This window comes from Ascaphus truei, chromosome 5 (genome assembly GCF_040206685.1).
Source record: "Ascaphus truei isolate aAscTru1 chromosome 5, aAscTru1.hap1, whole genome shotgun sequence".
NCBI lineage: Eukaryota > Metazoa > Chordata > Amphibia > Anura > Ascaphidae > Ascaphus > Ascaphus truei.
In genome coordinates, this window is record NC_134487.1 from 142098563 (window position 1) to 142115461 (window position 16899).

At 41.2% G+C, this 16899-nt stretch overlaps 1 long non-coding RNA gene across 2 annotated transcripts in view; it reads left to right on the plus strand.

Moving 5' to 3' along the window:
- Window positions 1-16371, plus strand: part of LOC142494473 (uncharacterized) — a 34590-nt gene extending 18219 nt beyond the window's left edge. The window contains exon 3 of one of the 2 annotated variants that reach the window (XR_012801462.1): window positions 16254-16371. This is a non-coding gene — a long non-coding RNA (uncharacterized LOC142494473). Of the gene's footprint in view, window positions 1-15270; window positions 15348-16253 lie in introns of those variants that run through there. The other variant, XR_012801463.1, reaches the window with a different exon arrangement.
- The last annotated feature ends 528 nt before the right edge of the window (window positions 16372-16899 follow it).

Here is a 16899-nt window from a genome sequence, read left to right on the forward strand (position 1 = left end):
GCTCAGGCCCTCCTGTTCCACGCAGGTATGCACCACCACTACGCATGTAATCTGTCCTCACGCACCCTAGACACTACAGATGAGTCTGGGGGGGAGGGAACAAGTGTTACACTAGGTTAACGCTACTTTATTCCCATAGGCGTTACTTTTATCCTAACGTTAATTTAGGTTAACATTAAATAGTGTAAGACTCTTCCTAGACATTCTGCTCCCAGCCACAGTTCCTTATCTGTCCACCGAGTGTGCTGCTGTTTCTGTCTGCTCTGGGGTTCCTCTGTCTGTCTGTTTCCTCTTGTTGCTCCTGTCCTCTGTCTTTATAGTTCCTGTTTCCGGTTCCTCCCTTGCTTTTGTTTTGTGTCCTGACTCCTTATGTCCTTGCTTCTGCTTCTGTTCCCTGTGAAGTCATGATTCATATTAAAGGCCCTTGCTAGTGTTCTGACTTGTCCCTGTTTGTTTCCTGCTTGTGCGTCCCTAGTCTCAGTTCCTGCTCCCCTGTTCCTGCCTTCCTGCTGCCGACCCCTGCCTGTGACCCCAATGATCCTGTTTGCCGCCTGCCACCGACCTCAGCCTGTTGCCATAGCAATCCTTGCCTCCCCTGCTGTTCTGGTCACTTAGGTCCTACCTGCTCCTGGAGTCCCCATGATAAATAGCCAAATATCCTAACAGAGTTTAGTGTATCTGGGCCAAAGTGCACTAGATAAAGTAAAATCAAGCTAAGTGATGTTTTTCTTGTATCAGTAGTGTAAGATTCATTAGTATGTGTGATGGGAGGGGGTAGCCAGGCTATCTAATGAAGGATAAGCAGTCTGGTTACCCCTGAACCTGTGGGGTCCCTGGTATCTCCATAAGCCAGGGACCAGAGATAATAAATGCTGGAAAATAAAATGTTCCTGTTTTTTCCTATTTTATGTTCCATTAGCCCTAGAACTGTGAAATTTCATAATAATAAAGGATAGACAGCACTCAAACCAATGATGATAACAAACTAAATGCAGGGCGCAGCAGGAACAAAGGGGACCCTAATTCCCCTAACATAATACACAAATATCAACAAAAGTTCCAGTACTCACTGACTTCACCTGAAAAAATTATCAACTAGGATTAACGTACAAGGGGCCCCCCTTATATACCCTCCCCCTAGTGTGTTTGTTTCCCCCACACATTGTTTATTGTCTTTTTCACTCCCTTACCCTGTGTTCTTTCCCCATATCATGTATACCTTAGAGGCTGTTTTTCCATTGTGAGGCATCACTCCAAGTTATTGTTTTCTTCTGTATACATTAGATTATTTTTCATTTTGGACGTTAATCCTAGTTGATCATTTTTTCAGGTGAAGTCAGTGAGTGCTGGAACTTTTGTTGATATTTGTGAAATTTTATGTGTGTCAGTTTTTGGGGGGATATTTGGGTGGAAATGCAATTATTTTGTTTGCAGGAGTTCGGGGGCCAAAGTTGCCGGTAGTCGTTTAATTCTCCCCAGCGAGCAGGCATGATATGCCGGTACGCAGGGCGAATTACACCTGAGGATTCCCAGGGTCCCACTGACTCCTGGATTTCGAGCCCAAATATCCCCAATTTATTTCCCTTATAAGTATAAGGTTCCCCATAGTATATTAGGTAATAAAATGTACTTTATTGTGTTTTTATATTTACTTTAAGGCTCTATGCAGTCGGCCAGGGCATATGTTTAAGGTGCCAACTAGTCTGCATAGAGTCCGTAGATGAAAGAGGAGACGGGATGTTGAGAGGTGTCAGGGTGCTAAGTGGACCGGGCAGGGCGAGTACTGGTCCAGAGAACAGAGACCCCCTGTGGGGAGGAAACTCATTTGCCAGACTCAATGGAGCCTGCCCAGTAGGTGGCAGTGGGTTGACTGAGGGAAGCGGCAGAATGTCGGCGCAATGTTGGCTGGCTGGGAGGAATTTCCACGCTTTGATAGGTTGCTCCTCCTACCTCCATGCTGAACATAGAACAGCGGAGGGTATGTAAGCATATGGCCGAATCAGAGTACCAAACCATCTTGAGTCGATGAAGCTAGGGCGGGCTTCTCAAAGTTGCTTTGTTCGAAATAACAAAACAACCAGTTTTGTTTAGAAGCTAGAAAAGCCTGCCTTACAGACACTAAGTCCCGTCTTTTGCGGCCAAGTTCTCAAAATTGAACGGTCGCGGTCAAGATTTTCTGCCGAAATCGGTTCCAGGGGGGGTCAGCATTTTTGGTTGGATCTTGGGCCAGGACAGACGGAACAAGGTTCTGTTCAGGGTAAGCCCATGCAAGTGGGCACCCGGCACCTAGGAAAGGTAGATCTCATACCCCAGACACCCGTAAGTGTGTATATTCTTGTATTTTGTATTTCTGTGTGTTTCTGAGGTCTTCTCCAAATAAACTTCATTTTATTTCACTGCCTTGTTTTGCCTATTGACTGATCCCTTAAATATAAATGTGTTAAAAGACCTGGTCTGCCGTGACAATATGCACCAAAAAACATTTGTTACCTTCTGCTTTACTTTTGGACGATCCAATGATCAACAATTGGCTCAAGCAGCACTGGTTTTACTGAATGTGAATATATCAATCTTTTTACTGGATCTAAATATATAAATCACAGACTTGCTGATTTCCTTCTTATAGATCTGGTCAGACTTATTTACATACAGTACATACAAAATAACAATAGGTTTATATGTACTCACATCATTGCATGATTATACTTTACACCGAAGACACTATACTATTTAGAATGTATGTGGTTGGAAGTGAAAGACGGTCATTTTGTCTGGCATACATAGCTGTTGTCATTTATTTATTTATTTACTCTTCGTACCAGGTTGGAACATGTTGCTGTTTTGGCTTTCATCTGTGTGGCTTACATGCTTCTTCTGCAGAGAACTCCTTTACATAAATAACTACAGTATCCATTGAGAAAATGTCTCAGAAAGACATACTACTTATGTACGCATATAAGAGATCTTCCTCGACGCAATAGAAAAAAATACATGTCTACTAATGGAGATGTTTTAACAGTTCCGAGTTTTGACGTATGCCCAGGATTTTTTTTTTTTTTTTTACTGTAAATCTTTGGAAACTGTGATATTCTGAGGCATGTCTGGTATGCTGAGGTATCTGGGGGAACATTGTGTCCCACTACATCTGTATTTGTCTCCAAAGCTCAAACTGACAAGCCAAAAGAGTGCCAAATAGCTCTTTTTGAATGTGTTTGCTGTTTCTTTATTCCTGTAACCCAAGCTTTGCTGTACAAGCTGTGGACGCCATAACTTGAAATAGATTGCAGCTTAAAGCAGCAGTCCACAGTGATAATTTGTTGAGCATTACTTTAAGAAACCTCTTCTTGTGAATTCCAAGGCTGTTTTTAGTTTTTAAATCTGATACTTTATTTAGGAGATAAGCACCTTTAAAATATTAAATGTCCGTGAGGATAAAATAAAGTCTAAATGTTACCAGAAGCATAAGACGAGGAAAATCAGGATTTTGTTACACTAGAATTAATTTTTTATTTTTAGAGTAGGACATGCTCAGGAGACAAGATATTAATATTATATGAGTTACCTTCGTTTGGCACTTAAACTACCATTGTTAAGGTGAATATGTTAAAGAAAATAACATAACTTTTAATCAAATAAAATAAGGGCAGTTTGCCCTATGCAGGTAGTGGGATAATGAACAGAAATAAAATTAAAATGTCAAGAAGCCAAAGTGATCACTGAGATATGTTCAGTTATTCAAACAGCAGGAGAAAAAGCCGCCTGCTATTATTGAGAACTCTTGTGTATTGAGTAAAAGGAGCACTGTTGCTAGCGATATGAACAGCAGTGGTCTCATTCATTACTTACTCATTCATTACTTATAAACAGCTGATTTTTCCACAAGGTGACAAAGTTACACTGGCGACACACTTTATTCGAGCTTGGCTAGTCCCACGAATTCGGGTATACCCGGGTGTATTGAGGTTTGTGACTGTTTTCTGCCCGAGTACATTGAGTTATTTTCCAAGCAGGGATTGAAGCATTTTATTCCCGCTGGCTGCAATACTGCACAGTATATATATATAAACTGCATTACAATTCATGAATTTATGCCATCTGGTAGACACGCGAAGCATTGCAGCCTATTAAATCCTAATCATTATCATTTAACAGATCAGCCGCCCATCAGCCAGGCATGAACCCAGGCTGGGAAGGCAAATGCAACGGGGCTTGTCAGAGGTTAGGAGTGGCGCATTCCAGGTATCTGCCAGGTACATACCGGGTATTTGCTCGAATAAAGTGTGTCGGTGCAGTACAATGCATGTACCCAGGACCATGAAACGCGTGGAAGGACACTCTCTGCTCTGTGACTGGAACTTTTCAATGTCTCAATAAAGCCTTGCATATAATTTTTAATTACCTGTGTTCCCTGTTTCCTTGATTTTTGGATTTCTTGTTGGTGCTTTGAATCTTCTACTACAGTTTTAGCATATTCTTCCCTCCCTTTAAGATGACGTCACCAGCAAAAACAAAATGGAAGCCATCACATGGTACTGTATACCCACCAATCGGACTGATAGATATACCATGTGATTACTTTCCTTTTTTGGAGTGATGTGACGTTATCAAAAAGGGAGGGAAGATAGCCATCGTTTACCAAAGTCACAATTAATGGATTTATTGGCAAGTGTAATGTATTGTACTGATATGCCAATGTTATTTTATTGTGTATTTCTTTTGTTTTGCAAACAAACGGGCAAACGTGCTATTAGACATTTTTGGACACTAGTGTCTTTGCCTATTTTTATGTGTGGTGAGGGATAGTGGGGTGGGGGTAGTTGCTCCAGTGAGGGTGTTCAAGCCTCCTGGGTGAGTATCGGGGGGGAGGGGGGCGGGGGTTATCCCCTTAATTACTATAGCGGTTACTAACCACTAAGGTAATAAAGGTGTTAGTGGACAGTAGTTAGTTTTTCTATTTTAATGTTGCTGCCCATGGAATGCGTGGAGGATGGAGCGGAGGACGAGGGTGGCCTTAATCTTCGCAGGGGTAAGTATAACTTTCATTTACGTTATGCTGCCTGGGTAATGTTTTGTTTTTAATGGACAAATGCGCTATTATCCAGATCTGGATAATATGGATTTATTGGCCCATTACGGTAATATATGTGTTCCGGGATGGGGGGTTGTTGGTGGTAGAGCTGGTGTATTAGGATTCCAATTAATTGCTATTGGGGTTATCTTTGCTCCCATTGAGGGTATTGGTAACCACACTGGGAACCAATGGGTGTATTGGCAAGTTTTTGCTATTTGTATTGTAGTTTAATGTTTATTGAGGGTAGAGGGGATGAAGGGGGTAATTTCCCCGAGTTGGAACCTTCCCGTTATGAATAACCACCCACCCTGGGGCAACTACTGCCTTTTCCGACCCCCTCTTCCTGGGGCCTGTAACTCGGGAAGCAGGGGGTCCCTGAGGCTGAAATGAATGCGGTTCAGCTCCAGGGAACCCCAGCTTCAATAATGTGTTATTAAAATCAAATAAAAACAGTGCAGTCTCCTGTAAGAGCTGTGCAGGGGGATGCAGTTCTCTGTGTGTAGCTTTAACAAACTGCAGGCAGATCGCACGGGCAGGACTTAGAAAAAGACTGAGGTAAAGACACTGCTATCCCGAGCGGTTTAGCATTTTCCTACCTCACAGTTTGTGGCTTGCGCTAACTCTTTCTGAATACCATGATAACACAACTGTCAGACCGTAAGGTAGGGTCGTGCCAAAACGTTCGATTTGACAGTGATAACATTTAAGCTACTAGAATACGCCCCTATGATTTCTAATCTTTCTCACTATGTTGATTACTTCTTACAACCACTAGTTCAAAAACGTACTTCTCACTTATTGGATACCACTGCAGTTCTTCAATTAATTGACACAATCACATGGAATCCCAATTATAGATCAGTCACTTTAGATGTATTCCTCACACAGGAAGACTTCAAGCAGTAGCTTTCTTTTTATCGCTATATGGAACATTACCAATAACTCAATGACAATTTTTTTACGATTCTATTGAATTAATTCTCAATCATAACTATTTTCTTTTCAACACTGATTTTTATTTACAGACTTGTAGCACAGCGATGGGGACACGTTTTGCACTTTCTTTTGTATATTTATATACGGGATGGTGGGAGTCTCTTTTTGTTGGAGTGGACGATGTGTCTCCTCTACCACTCATTTGTTGGAGGAGATACATCGATGACATCCTCATCATCTGGGATGGGGATGAGGCTTCCCTACCCCAAGTTGTTTCTCATCTCAATGCAAATGACTTCAATCTCATGTTTACTAGTGAAAGTCATCCAGACCACATTTGCTTCCAGGACCCAGTCATCTATATTGATTCAAATCATATACGTACTAAAACACATTTCAAAGATACTGTTTATTCATTTTTACATCTCACAAGCTATCATGATCAGAAATGCATAGATAACATTCCATATAGACAATATTTAAGATTAAGTGCCTCATGCAGTAAAGTCAGATAGAAAAAATCGCCACGATTTTTAATTTACCATTTTTGACAGCGTTGCTTTCACGGTATGCAGAAAGCCTTGAATACCAGTGATAGCAACATTTTTAAACATGGCAAGTAACTGGCGATGAGATGATCAGCCCTCTGAAAAGGGCTCACCCGGCGTGTTGATTCCGCTGCAGAGAGAGAGCCGCCTCTGTCGGCGCAAATCTTGGCAGAAATAATTTTTTTTTTATTTAAATGATATTACTAGTATATACTGCACCGACACACTTTATTCGAGCAAATACCCAGTATGTACCTGGCAGATACCTGGAATGCGCCGCTCCTCACCTCTGACAAGCCCCGTTGCGTTTGCCTTCCCAGCCTGGGTTCATGCCTGGCTGACGGGCGGCTGATCTGTTAAATGATAATGATTAGGATTTAATAGGCTGCAATGCTTCGCGTGTCTACCAGATGGCATAAATTCATGAATTGTAATGCAGTATATATATATATATATATATATATATATATATATACTGTGCAGTATTGCAGCCAGCGGGAATAAAATGCTTCAATCCCTGCCTGGAAAATACCTCAATGCACTCGGGCAGAAAACAGTCACAAACCTCAATACACCCGGGTATACCCGAATTCGTGGGACTAGCCGAGCTCGAATAAAGTGTGTCGCCAGTGTATGAGCAGGGGTTCTCCGGAGCAGGACCGCATTGCTTTCAGGTCCGGAGACACCCCTGCTTTCCGAGATACAGGCCCCGTCATGGGGTCACATGACGCGGGACATTTACATGCATAAGAGATACCGGCATTCAATAACTGGGCCTGTATCTCGGGAAGCAGGGGGTCCCCGGGCCTGAAAAAATGCGGTTCTACTCAGAGAGCCCCTGCGCATCTACACAAGTAATACAATTTAAATTAAAATATGTAGTATGCACCAATACACAACCCACCTCTTGTGCCCCCACATAAAACCATTATTTATTTATTTGAAAACACGATTAATAACATAGACTGGCGGGGGTCCCCGGGTGTTCCCCACGGGTGCCTGGGGATCCTCGGGTGGTCCCCATGGGTCCCCGCTATCCTGCGGTACCATTTGTGTTGTAAAAAATAAATAAAGATGGCCTCCATTTCAATAAATACACCCCCCCAAAACACATACAGTACAGTATTGTGCAAACTAAACTAACTATTGCTCGACTATTGTTGGATTTTGTGACGTCATGTTAAAGGGAAATGAAGCACAGCCATTCTGATTGGCTGGCTTCAGTCCCTTTACATGACGTCACATTAAAAAAAATAAAGGGCACATGCTTTTCACTGCCAATCAGATGGCATGTAAACCATTTGCCGCCCAAATGTGACGTCACAGGCCATATTTAAGGCTGTGACGTCTCATTTTAGCTCAAGAAGCTGACGGGTCAACATCATGGATTTAACATGGGGTTATTGGATTAACAGATGAACACAGAAGATAAAGACAGAAGATAAAGAAGAAAAAATTATAATCCCAGATGAAGAAAAAAGAAGATAATAGAAGATTAAAGAAAGAAGAATGTGGTTACCTGTTCCGGACCTTCACAGTGGATGGCGTTGGATTGAGTTTCATGATGTCACGGTATGAGAGCTTGCAGATTCGGAGGGCCAACACTTCTAAAGGTAAGATAAATATTGAATGTATGTACTTTTATTTTTACAGGGTTTTTTTAAATGTTTTTCATTGCCCATTGACTGCTAATGTATTAATCTTTTATTTATGTATTTATTTATTAAATGTTTTACCAGGAAGTAATGCATCGAGAGTTACCTCTCAGTTTCAAGTCCTGGGCATAGAGTTAAGATGAGAAATAATACATGGATACAAATACAGTTACATAAGTGAGCAGGGTATACATGATATACATGACATTGCATGCACAGTTAAAGATAATATATATTATAGGCGTATGTAACAGTTACAGACCAGATTAAAATGTGAGACAGCTTTAGTTTTGAAAGAACTTAAACTGGTGGTGGCTGTGAGAGTCTCCGGTAGGTTGTTCCAGTTTTGGTGTGCATGGTAAGAGAAGGAGAAGCAGCCGGCTTCTTTGTTCAGCCTTGAGACCATGAACAGTCTTTTGGAGTCAGATCTCAGAAGATAAGTGCTGAATGTGGTAGGGGTGAGGAGCTTGTTCAAATCTGTGCCTGTTTAGGATACATATGAATACAGTGTTAGAAAATGCATTTTTGGCCAAATGCATTTCTTCTATTGACTGTTATATTCTCTATTTCTGTTTATTGTTTAGATTACATTATTTTGAATTGTGATGGCTTGTGTGTTTTTTTGGGGACTGATTGGTTAGGGCTTTTATTAAATGATGTATTTTGTTGGTTACTGGTTTTCATTTATGTGTTGTCTAGATGTTGTATTGATTAATTGTTGTGTTGATTACTGCTTTTATGTATTAAATGTATTGTTTGGCTAGTGATATGATTTATGTAATTGATTGCCTTCTGGTTTTAATGATTTTATTGAATGCCTAGTTGTTTTATTTCTTTAATTGATTGGCTAGTGGTTTTATTTAGGTAATTGATTGGTTGGCTAGCACTTTTAATTTTTGGTTTTGTGGGTTTAAGTGCTTGTTTTATATGTTTGATTATTGTGTATTTTGGACATTCATGCTTTTGTATTAGGGTGAACATTGACTGCTATAGTAGCTTATCATGCCCATATTATATGGGTATGATGTACTACTATGCCACTCAATGGGTACCGGGTGGGTATAGTGGGTCCAGGGTGGGTGGTTAGGTCTCCCTGGTGGGTAGCGGGGGAGGGTGGGTTAACCCCTTAATTACTATTGCAGTTATTAACCGCTAAGGTGATTAAGAGATTAGGGGCCATTAGCTTGTATTTTTATGTATTCTTTCTCGCAACAGAGGACATGGCCCTGCAGTATGCTGACGAGGACACCCCTCATGATGGCAGGGGTAAGTAGAACGGTTTTATTTACTTTATTTATGCTGGCTGGTTAATGATTTGTTTAATAATGGGAAAATGATCTATTTTCCATATCTGGATAATAGTTACTTTGCACATTACTGTACTGTATGTGTTTGGGGGAGGGGGTGAGGTGTATTTACTGAAATGGAGGCCATCTTTATTTTTTTTTACTACACCACTGGTACCACAGGCCCGTGAGGACCCACAGGGACCACACGAGGGCCCCCAGAAACCCGTGGGGACCACCCGGGGACCCCCGCCGGCCTGTGGTATTAATCCTGTGTATAAAAAAATAAATGATGATTTTATGTGGGGGCATAGGGGGTGGGTGGGTTGTGTAGTGGTGTTTATTACATATTGTAATGGTTATTGGTGGCCTAGGAGGTGGTTAGTAGGGCTGTTGTGTGTATTTTTGTTTATTGTGGGTAGCGGGGGTGGGTGAAGGGGGTAGTAGCCCCATGGATGGATGTTTAGGCCTACCGGGTAGATAGCAGGAGGGTTTAACCCCTTCATTACCATAGCAGTATTAACGGCTAAGGTAATGAAGGGGCTATGTCCACCCGCAACCCCCCCACAAGGCCTAAACACCCACCAAGGGCCAAATACCACCTTCACCTACTGCCACTACCCACAATAAGCATGGCACTGGTGGTTAACCCCTTCATTGCCTTAGCGGTTAGCCACTGAGGTAATGAAGTGGCCTGTAAATGCATTTTTATTGCATGGTATTCATGCTGGGGGTCTCTGGTGGTGATATTAATGGATATCAGCTCTTTTCTAAGTGCCATTTCGGCGCTTATCAGCAGCTTCTCCCCTCCTTCTTGCCAACTTTTTCTGGCGGGATGATTTGGAGAGGAAATCTTAATTCTTGAGCGGCGATCAGACTCAATAAGCTGATCGGAGCTACTAGAATTGAGTGAGTTTGAGAACCTGGCGATAAGTGGCGATAAGTGGCGATAAGTGGCGATAAGTGGCTTATCACTGCGCGTTTGGTGATTTTTCTTCCCCGGCAAAAAAGCGGTGATTTTTGCTTTTATCGCTGGTTTATCGGGGTTTACTGAATCGCTGTAAGCTTTTTTTGGTGATAAGCTGGTGATAAGTGGCCTATTGCTGCTTACTGCATGAGGCCCTAAGACGTAATTGCACAGAGGACTCTGAATTACAAGCATCCTTTCTTGGTGAAAGATTCCTCGAGAAGGGATACAATAAAGACCTTATTCATTCTGTATATCTAAAAGCCAAAAAAAGAAAGAGAGAAACCTTGCTCAAATAAAAAATTCTGAAAAAACTATTTAAAGTCCATAATAGTAAACAAAGCACTGCCATCAAGAGGGCGACTATAAACCCTCCACAAACTAATTTGAAAAATGACAAAACATCTCACGGCCAAACACCACTATTTATCACGCAATGTAATGCATCATACAACACAATAAAAAAAGCACTTTGTAAACACTGACATAATCTCCATATGGACGCGATCTTCAAAAATGTCCTAAAAAGAAAGGAGGCGCCGAAAGCGCTTCTGCTATATAAACAATAATTAATGTAAGTACTAGTGATTCATTAAATCAATAGTACAAGGGAAACTCATACATACAAGACAGGGTCGCCTTATACAAAACCTGACCGAACACAATCAAAACATAGTGCAGATAACACATACGAACCGGTGCCTCAGAAAATGTCCATTAAATGTCTGAAAGAACCTCTAGATGGAAAAAAGACTTTATATGGAAGTCCAATCTTGCACCCCTGGACACTGTTAATAATTATTTAATCATACTATCTATTGACCAAAAACAATGTACATCATCATTACATTAAATTATAATACAAAAATTAAAATTAATTTTCAAAGTCTTCCTTATATGGATGTTATGACATTTCTATACCAACATATGTATTTAAATATATTTTATAATGATGTATACATGTTTTTGGCTAAACTTTTTAATCACTTGTAATTGATCCCCACTGTGTGAGGGGTTATTTAAAGATGGACACCAAGCCCTAAACATTTATCCTGATGAAGCACAAGCCGTGCGGAACGCGTAGTGGTCATGTTGGACCATAGCCATTCCTGTTCGGTGTCTAATTCAGCTCACAGAGTTAGGTACACCAGAACTGATCACATCAGAGCTAGAAGCCACTGACGGTACCAGGAAGTGGCAGATGCTTTCACTTGCAGCACAGGATATGCCCCAGCACACAGGGCACCGAACAACACGTCACTGAGCCCTCCTGGACACCCAGCTGACCCGGTGAGTAGTGATCAGTGACTTGCTTGCCATCAATTAGCTTATAGTAAGGGTTCATATACTTTTTATTCCTGCCAATACAATCTTTATACTTACCTCTGGTGTGCTATGGGTTTTCTCTTCCACTTTCTGGAGATCATCTTTCTGTGATCTTGAGGAGCCTGGAGTGTTCCAACACATTAGCAGCAAGGCGTTACAAGTTGCATGAATACACTTACCAGCACACTCTGGAAGCACGAGCGCGGTTTCACCTCTCTACAACATTGGTTATATTAAAAGTTAAGTGTTATTTTCTCTCACATATTCACCTGGATAATGGGAATTTAAGTGCCAAATGAAAGGATTTATTTTTCTTCTCTTGGTCTGTGCTATATACCCTATGCCATTTAAGCACCTACTGTGCTATACATTTATCCCACCTCATATTACCTGTAGCAAGAGTTTCCTCTGTGTGACTGCATTATATGAGTTAAACTAATATGAGATGGCTATAGGGAGATTGCTGCTTTCAAAGCAATTGGAGAATCTAATAGGAGAAACGCTAATTGGGGGTTAATCACAGTGATAGTGGTGACCCACCAAACTTTTTTGAATAAAAATAGCTAACACTTTAGTTCCTCTACTCGTGCTGGATGGAGGCACTTCCCAGCCAAAATGGTACTATTAGCCATTTCACTGCGGCCATTCAGACCCAGAGAGACAGTCAGCCGTGGCAGTTTCGACCCATAGGTAGGGATTAGGGGCTAGGGTAAGGGGTTAAGGTAGAGTTTTTTGGGTAAGGGATTAAGGTTTTTATGGTAAGTAGATAAGGTTAGGGTTTTTGGGGTAAGTAGTTAAGGTTAGGGTTTTAAGGGTAAGTAGTTAAGGTTAGGGTTTTTAGGGTTTTTAGGATAAGTAGTTAAGGTTAGGGTTTTTAGGGTAAGTAGTTAAGGTTAGGGTTTTTACAGTAAGTAGTTAGGGGATACATTACCCCCAACGGCAAACTGTCAATGGCGCTGAAACAGCCAAGCCTGAATGGTCACATCTAATTGTCCTAGATGCCTTCCAAGCCATTCCAATGAAGTCTTCCAACCTATGGAGCTACCCACACACAAAAAAAGTTCTGCTTAATAGCTATAATAGAAACAAAAGACCTCAAGACTCAGGTAATAGGAGCACCCTATATGTATAATTACTCTTACTATTTTCAATTCACTAATATATATCGTCTTTTCTCCTTTTCACCCCCCTTGTAATAGTTTTTCATTGCCATAGGAGATAAGAAAAGAAAATAGGCGGATAGGCGCACTGAGGGACACAAACTAATTTATTAATAACCCCAATAATAGGATCAATAAAAACACATACACAATAAAACACTCAAAAACTATATCAATGGGCCAGCAGGGGGACAGGACAGCAACACATCAACACTGTGCAGCCGAGAGAAGGGGTCTGGACCCAATCTGTTAACGTACCAGGCAGCAGAGAGACACGAGTGATCCTGCACAGCCTCCGCCGGAAGAACTCCACGGGAACAGTCTCACGTGACCTCTACGCGTAGAGGTCACGAAACGCATAGAGGTCATGTGAGACTGTTCCCGTGGAGTTCTTCCGGTGGAGGCTGTGCAGGATCACTCATGTCTCTCTGCTGCCTGGTACGTTAACAGATTGGGTCCGGACCCCTTCTCTTGGCTGCACAGTGTTGATGTGTTGCTGTCCTGTCCCCCTGCTGGCCCATTGATATAGTTTTTGAGTGTTTTATTGTGTATGTGTTTTTATTGATCTCATTATTGGGGTTATTAATAAATTAGTTTGTGTCCCTCAGTGCGCCTATCTGCCTCTTTTCTTGTCTGTGAGCTCCCTTTCAGGAGTTCACATTTGTAGGGGGTGTGGAGTCCCTTGGTCAGACGGCAGCAAGAGGGCCTTTTCCATTTGGCAGCACCAGCGCGGAGTGACTCTTCTATGCCATAGGAGACACTTTGATATTTCGGTGTGTGTATACATACATATATATATGTTTTAAGTTATGGTGGGTGAAAAAGGCAACAAGAAACCTCCACCATATTGCATGTAGCAAATAAAAAGATCACTTGTGAGCACATTCACATGTCTTAGGCAGGTCTGCAACCAAACTTTACACTATTGCTCTTGATACCTCTCACCCCTCGGAACTATGTCCTTAGTAGTAGTCCTTAGTGGTATTATACCAACAACAACCAATACTTAATTGTATAGTACACAACAGTCCCGAAATATAATTAGAGTGTTCTCACCGGGGTTCTCCTTAATCGGTTATCCTTAGTGTGGTCTGTCCCGCTTCTAATCTCACAGTGCGGGGCTCCCGGCAGATCCGTCCTCCGCATACTTGCTCCCAATGTGCAGCCGCATATGGGGTACGGTTTTGGCATAGATAACTCACGGTGTACTCAGTCCCACTCCTGGTCTGGCGCTGTGGAGCTCGCACAGTACACATCCCTCATTCTTCGGATGCTCACTCCTAGTGTGCAGCCGCGCACTTCACTTCTGAAGAAGCCGTTACGGTGAAACGCGTAGGGTGACATTTCTAGCATGAGTGGAAAAGCAGACACAGTGTTACTAACATGGAGTGTGATTGAAGGCGTTAGGTACTGGAACCAAGGCCGAGGTGAAATCCCGCGTGATCCACGTGACGTGGAAGTGTGCGGCTGCACACTAGGAGTGAGCATTCAAAGAACGAGGAACGTGTACCATGAGAGCTCCACAGCCCCAGACCAGGAGTGGGACCGAATACACCGTGAGTTATCTACGCCAAAACCGTACCCCATGTGCGGCTGCACATTGGGAGCAAGTATCCGGAGGACGGTTCTGTCGGGAGCCCCGTACTGCGAGATTAGAAGCGGGACGGACCACACTAAGGAACTGATTAAGGAGAACCCCGGTGAGAACACTGATTATATTTTGGGACTGTTGTGTAGTATACCATTAAGGATTGGTTGTTGTTGTTGGTATAATACCACTAAGGACGACTACTAAGGACATAGTTCCGACGGGTGAGAGGTATCAGGAGGCAAATACCTGTATGACTATACAGAACCCCTTACCACAACCAAAGACAGAGTTTCAAGATCTTATTGTGTAATATATACAGACATTTCAAGAGGGTCATTAATACATAGACCCATATAGCTGTGTCTCTTCCACACTGCAATTTTATCTCACACAGTGAGCTTTTTATAAGCCTATACCATTAGGTTGTTTTTTAATAAATAGTTTAAAAGTTCTAATGTTTCAAACTCATTATCCATTATATATGAAGATATTCACAGTGCAAGCAATCAAAAGGATCCAGAATAACCTAACTGGTTAAAGGTCAAAGCAAGATCATACCTTGTTAGAATCCTGCCCAAGTCTCTCTAATGTTCCTGATCTATGTGATTGAATAAGTTCTAATATCCTCAACTGATTGTAAGTGCAAAACTATAGCACTCACCAATATTTTGATAGACATACTACTCTATGTTTCCCACCCCCCCTTCTTTCCTTTCTCTTGTGCGCCTAGGTCATTCTACACAGTGTAAATCTACTCGGCACCTGTGGGGTCATGGACCTTTTTGCAGCAAAGATTAGGGAAAGTATTGTCACTCTGGTTAGCACCTTTTTTTTAAATTATATAGTGATTGATTGTAACATATATATTATATCAGGTGTAACTTGACACCAGTGGTTATAGTATATTGTTGCGCTTTTTGTTCTATTATATATATATATATATATATATATATATATATATATATATATATATAATTTTTTAATTAAGAATTTCTGTCATGAAATATAATATCAAGATTAGGCATAAAGTCAACGCATTATAAAGTATGAAATATATGGGGTTGTCCGTTCAACTGCACTCAAAGCACTGTTACACAAATCGACACATTGAATTTGATGGGAGTTTCTGAGCTGTAGTGTCCCAATTGCAGCTTAAGGCATAACCCTCGGAGTTGGATGTACATTGCTGCATCTGTGAAACATCCTCGTATTCCCATTATTTTCGGACTCTCTATTACTGTCACGAATAATTTATTGTGGTAATTAAGCACTTACCCATCAGACTTCATGAAACATCATAGACATATTGCTGTGCAATAAACAGACTGAAAAAGTTATATGTAGAGGTGGCTCTGGAATCCCATATAAGGAGCATGTTAGCTTAAACCTCTTCAACTGAGTTTTATGGCATTGGCACATTACTAGAGTTGGGCTTCCAGCACATACAGTAAATTTAGAACTAGGCAGAATGATATTAACTGGTAAACCAACCCCTGTCTCCTCATATTGCTGGCACACTCACACACACTATATTAACGTGTTAGGAAATCCCTGAGGTTTATTCACAAATCATGTTCACATTTTGATGCAAAACCAGATTTCAAGATTGAACGGGTAAAGTCGCATTGGCTAATGTCCAGCTAATGATTTCACATTGATCCACCCTGTCCCTTTGGCTCATCTCATTATGGACCTCTCTCTTTCTTCTTCTAGGTGCTAGCAGGTGCAGGGTATTGCCCATAAAGCCAATGCTGGAGAAACTGAACAAGAACAGGACATAGAATAAATTCCAAATTGCAAAAATTCCTTTTTGTTCATTTTTGGTTTGTAATAAAAGATCACATTCTTGACAAATGGCCTTAATGGGGAGTTTCACTTGGGATCTGAAAAATAAAATTGCCCACAACGTCTTTTAAATAGAAGCTGTTTGAAAGATTTATAGAGATGAGAAATACTGGAGATTTGCTTATTATTTTCTGACAGCAGACACTGGATAAATGTTGATTATGACTTTGTAGGTTTAACATTGTCTGGCACACCATTCAATATTTAACTGGCAAATGTACAAGCAAACTACAAAGTCTACATAAGTATTCCTTTATTTATAATAAAGAAGCTTAGCAGCCCTGCTATTAGTATATTTTAAAGTGAATAAATCCCTCTTGCCCTACCCATTTCTTTTTTCAGTCTGCCTTGCTACAGTGACGAATAAGTCTGTTAACAGTCTATAGAAAAGAAGTTATCAAAAGCAAGTTTGTATCAAACATGGGACAAATCTTCATGTTGTACACTATGGTGCCAATGTATTAAGGTGTTTAGCTCCAATTTTGCATCAGTTTGGGATTTGAGAAGTGTAAAT